The sequence below is a fragment of the Osmerus mordax genome, chromosome 10 (genome assembly GCF_038355195.1).
Source record: "Osmerus mordax isolate fOsmMor3 chromosome 10, fOsmMor3.pri, whole genome shotgun sequence".
NCBI lineage: Eukaryota > Metazoa > Chordata > Actinopteri > Osmeriformes > Osmeridae > Osmerus > Osmerus mordax.
The window spans coordinates 1,245,188-1,251,337 of record NC_090059.1 but is presented as its reverse complement, the minus strand read 5'-3'; positions in this window follow the sequence as shown (position 1 = coordinate 1,251,337).

Here is a 6,150-nt window from a genome sequence, read left to right as displayed (position 1 = left end):
TTCAAACCTTTGTGCCTTCAAGATGACATCATTCTGAAGTACCATACGCAATTTAATCTTGATATGTCAATATATGATTGAATTCAATTGAATTGCTCCACAGCGCGTGTGCTCCAAATTCTCAGACTCATCCTGCCCCTTGACACTAGGGTGACCACCTGTCACGCTTTGCGTTGTGTTGCACAGCATTTTCACCCCTTGTCCCGCACGTCCCATATTGAAAATGCTGTGCGATACAGCGCAAAGCGGGACAGGTGGTCACCCTACTTGACACACGCGCGAGCTTGGCAAGACGCACACACATCCTTTCTGGAAATTGTGTGCTGACCAAGCCCCCACCCTCTGCTTTTAGCTCCTGTTTCATTTAGCTTCCAATCGCAGCTCGCCATTACGAATATAAATTATTTTTCGGCGGCCATTGTTGTTTTCAACTGGAATCGCCTGATAGTGTTGGAGGCAGCCACGTTCGGTAAGTCCTGTTTTTACACATTTTAAGCTAGAATCAATGATTGGTTTCGTGAAAGTACACTACTCTTGAATTATGGTGAAGGTTTTAGTACTTTTAGACCTTTAAATCGTGAGTCTGAAGTGACGGAAAACCGAACTCGAAAAGTAGCTACTGTAGCTCTAGCTTTTTTCCTCTTGTGTTTTTAATTAGTGAGTCATTTTGCATGTCGGCTAATTGTTCATCAAAAAGGTCGAGGAGGGTAGCCTTTAGGAGAAAAAGCAATTCCCCACAGACCTGTCGGCTCAGAATTTTGATTTGGGGCGTGAAAGTCTTTGTAATAAGCCTATGCGCCAGGGAGACCGCATAGGCTTAGGCGGCAGCCATGTTTTGGTCACGTCATGTTCATAAGTTCACCATTTTACAGTTAGGTCTTAAAGAATGTATAATACATTACAACACATATTCTAGAACTGTAATCACCAGCTGCATATCAGGCACGGAACTAACTATGATCCCAGTTATTAATATGTGTGGCATTTTAATCACTGAATGCATCACGGGCACTGTGCACGAGTGAATATAACAACATGATTTATGAAGGATGCATGTCCTAAAGTTATGTATTGTGCTTATTAAAGTTATGTCTTATGAAACTTAGAAGTGTGCTCAGGCTTAAACATAGGGTCTCACACTGAGTGTGGGAAGCAGGCTGTTCTTTGTGTCTCTATCTTTTCATTTTCAGAAACAACCTTGAATCTGGGTGGAGATGGCACCCGAGCAGGTGGGACGCGGAGGCAAGAACAACTCCCTGATGCACGAGAGAACAAGCTCAACCCTTTTTTGATACTTGTGTTTTCAATTCCATTGTATATGATATGCTGGGGAAGGGAAAGATAGCCAGTTGGACTTCGTGAACCAGCCCAAACTCTGTTGCGGGTAGGGAAACGTAGACAGCCCCAGAGCTCTGTACCTGTTGATTTCCAACTGCTGCATTAAAGCTGATATTATCGGACCTCTGCGACTCCAGACCACTCTTTCTAGAACACAGATTTCTGTCATAGAATACCATCATTACATATTGGAATAGACACAAAGATTTGGAATCCTTCAAAAGGCAGGAATGACTTCCTGTGGCGCTCTGTGGTGCTTTTTGGGAGGATGAGTCTTCCGCTGAAGGTACTCCTTTGCTTGACCAGCATGTCATGGAGTGGGTGGGAGACACTGTCCAAGATGGCATGTAGCTTGGCCAGCATCCTCCTCTCTGACACCACCGCCAGAGAGTCCAGCTCCACCCCCACAATGTCACTGGCCTTACGGATCAGTTTGTTGAGTCTGTTGGCGTCCCCTACCCGTAACCTGCTGCCCCAGCATGCAACAGCATACAGGATAGCACTGGCCACCACAGACTCATAAAACATCTTCAGCATTGTCCGGCAGATGTTGAAAGACGTCAGCCTCCTTAGAAAATAGAGGCGGCTCTGGCCCTTCCTGTAAACAGCTTGAGTGTTCTTGGCCCAGTCCAGTTTATTGTCTAAGTGTACTCCCAGGTACTTGTAATCCTCAACAATGTCCACACTGACCCCCTGGATGGAAACCAGGGTCACTGGTGCCTTGGCCCTCCGTAGATCCACAACCAGCTCCTTGGACTTTGTCGCATCAATGCAGTGGTCTCTGTGATTGGCTAGCACTGGTCAGTGACAGTTAAGACAATATAACCCCCCAGGCCAAGTGTCCAAAGTCCTTTGATGTCACAGCTCCCTCTCTAAATGAGGATAGTAAAGATACCTTTAATGAAACACAAACAGGACACAGGACACAATCTCCTTGGCCAAAAGGTCAGAGCTGCTAGATCAACTGATCCATCTAAACTTCTCCCTTTAGGCCACGGGAACTCAAGAATCCCCCAACCTCCGTGCCTCCAGCTTCTTTAGTTAGGCATCATAAAACAACACCATAAATACCTTAAGACCAACTGCTACATCCATTCTACAGAGCTTGCATCCTACAAAGCCCCAGTTCATTACATTACCTATCTACAGTATGTAAAACACATACATTGTAACTATATTCTAAATTTGCACCACATCGCGTAGCCATGATCCGAGATCTATCCACTCCATCACAGTGGAGGTACATGAGCTCCAAGCAAAATCCAGCGGATGATGTCACAAGGAGATTGAATGCAAACGCTTTCCTGAAGAACGAGCGATGGCTTTTTGGTCCTGACTTTCTACGAAGGCCTGAAGCCAAATGGCCGCGGATTCCTGCTGGAGCGACCACACTGTCTTCAGATGATCCAGAAATCAGAAAAGAGGCTGTTGTCAACACTATTAGTCTTGAAGAAAGAAAGCCAATGAGCAGACTTTTTGAATATTTTTCTAACTGGAATGGCCTCCTGCGAGCCGTAGCATGAATGCACAGACTACGGAGCACTCTTAGACAGTTGTGTGGGAAACGAAAGGAGATGATTAAACAAACCAACACAAATCGGAGAACAGATGACCATGTTCAAAGGTACACCAGCGTCTTACAGTGGAGGATTTGGAATGAGCTGAGAAGCATGTTATCTGTTATGTGCAACGACAACACTATGAAGAAGAGCTCTGCAACCTAAAGGGGAACAAAGGCTGTGCCAAAAGAAGCCCGATCATGATGCTGGATCCAGTTGTGGTGGATGGCATTCTGAGGGTTGGTGAATGATTGAGCAAGAGCACAATGCAACTGGAGCTGAAGCACCCAATGATCATCCCCAAGGATTCCCATGTCTCCAAATTTCTACTGCAGCACATCCATGAAAGAGTGGGTCACTGGTCAAAATCATATGCTGTCCAGATTGAGTCAAAGATACTTGATACCTTGTGGAAATTCTGATTCCAATTCCAAATGCAATCCTGAATGATGGAGTAACATGGAAGTTCAACCCTCCACCAGGAGCACATCATGGAGGTTTTTGGGAGAGGTTAATTAGATTGGTCAAGAAGATATTGTGTTCTGTTGTCAGAGAGCAGACGCTGGATGATGAAGGTCTACAGACGGCTTTGTGTGAAGTGGAGGCCATTATGAACGATAGACCTATAACACCTGTTTCATCTGATCCCAATGATCTACAAGCCCTAACACCAAATCACTTACTCCAGATGAAGGGCAAGCCTCTCATGCCACCTGGTGTTTTTGAGAGGACTGATCTTTATAGCAAGAGAAGATGGAAACAGGTGCAATACATCTCGGATCTCTTCTGGAAAAGATGGATAAGACAGTATCTGCCTCTCATGCAAGAGAAACGCAAATGGAACTATCTGAAGGGAAACCTCTCAATAGGCGATCTTGTGTTCATAGTGGATGACACAGCCCCACGGAATACATGGCTGATGGGACGTATAGTAAAGACGTTGCCAGATTCCAGAGGTTGTGTGCGAAGTGTCATTGTCAAAACAAAGACGGGCATCCTTCAGAGACCTAATAGCAAACTTTGCCTTCTGATAGCGGCAGCAAGCTAACAAACAAGATAGGGTTTGGCCTTTTAAGTCAAATTAATTTTATTATCTGAAGTGCTGAACCAAACCAAAATGACTGAAAGTGTGTCATTGTTCAAAAATGTATGATGCTCAGTGTGTATCACAGAGAATCTCACAGAATACTGCTTAAAGATACTTCAATGTAATCTACCCCCCTGACTAATGTAGCATGCAATGTATGCAGGCCTACATCTGGCCATCTATCTTAGTTCTTTACCTCTGTGGTGTTTCTTTGTATGGCCCCTTTGTGGGATGGACCGTGGTTAGGGAGGGGATGATCGCTGGTGGGATAGCTAACTGTATTAGCCAGATGCAAGATGGTGATAAAGGACGCCCCCTGAACAGTTGGGTTTATCTTCAACTCATCCATGGAGACCTGTTTGGGGGAGGAGATGTCGATAAACTTCTGTCCATCTGTAAGCACTGTCTTGGAATCAGTTTGTTCATTCTCTATCTTTTTGATATGATAACTTGAAAATGGAACAAGAGACCTGGATTCAGTGTTTAGGGAGACTGTTCAGAACCTCCAAAGAGAGTCCCCTGAGAGCTGGACGTACATGCAGTCTCATCAGTAATCCACACAGAATGAGCTGCACACCTGCATGGTGCCACATCTGGAACACTTCTGCCTAAGGTAAAATTTACTTTAATATGTTTTTATAAATCTATTTATTGTATATGTCAAAGTCCTTTTTTATGGCAATCAGTACTTTTTTGTTGTAAAAATGACTGGATAATTTGTAATTGCTTTAGGGATGTACATTACAACCATACCACATCACATCCTCCACACATTGGTCAATTTTCATTGTTTTGGTCTTCTACAAAGTTTAGAGAAACTGATGAGTCTACGGCATATTTAATCATAAAACAATAATACACTCAATTAGTTTTCCATTTGTAATTCTTCTTTTTTTTGCAGACTAAAAACACGGCATCGGCATTCTGAAAATGCAACTGAATATCAGAGCAAAATAGAGTACAATACTGCAGAAACAACATTTCTTTCTTTTATATATATAAAAAAGCACCCTTCCCTCTGCCTGTGCATGTCACCTTTCTGAAAATACATTTGATTAACTAATGGCTGAGACTGCCACAATGGCAAACCTGTAATTGCTTACAAAGTTTTTATCTAACTGACTAACATCAACTCAGCACCTTATTGTTATTCACAATGGTTAGCATATTTAGTACACAGCTGCACAGTGTGCACAGCCTCGGTCACTTATCCTGATTCTCGAGACTGAAGTACAAGCCACAGAACAGTACATAACAAAAGGTGCAGGCAATGACACTTTACGGAAACACATACTAATACTCACAGATTTAATGTATAAAGATAATGTATAAAAGATCATAATGACAAGACATTCATCAAAAGTATTTCAGAACATAGACAGATTGATCTTGGGCAGCATATTGTGATGAACAATTTCAAGTTTGTGATTCAATAGGTATATTTATGTAGTGAAAATGAATACTTAAATTTTATAATTTTATAAACATTCTAAAATTGTTTATTAGAAAAACATTCACTATTAGTAACTGCTGTTAGGGCGGTCCCCCCAAGTGGATGACGGGCTCCTGCCTACATCGCTCCACCACTTTTTGCTTGTGGTAGATTATGGTAGATTGTGTAAAAACAGTGTCTCTGCTCTCATTGTAAATGCATACATAAAAACTACACTTGCTCACTCACTTTCATTTCACATTCAGTACTTTTTAAAATACCAATAATCCACATCAAAATACCATGAATCCACTTCAGACATCCCTCTTTCATGTTGTCTCTTTATGTCATGCTCTCTCCCTCCATCTCACCAGTGTAATAATATGGCTCTTAAGAAGTAGGACTCCTTCCTCAACATACCTTTCAAAAGGTGAGGCATCTGTTTGTCCTCTTGTCTACATTCCACTTGGCTCCAGGTGGAGACTTTCATTGGTGCATATCATCAATGGGGCTCCTTTAAGTATCTTGAAATTGAATTGTCAAGAAAAATTCACATTTTGGCCCATTTAGTATAAAGACTGAAGATACGTACACTACAGCTGAACTGATCATGTTAAGAAACTGACTGCCCATTCTGCTACACCAGAATCATGGAGTTCTTCATACTTACTGCACTTGTTTTGTAAAAATTCATGTGCATGCATGTAAAAGGCACTTTTTTATTTAAACCTTTT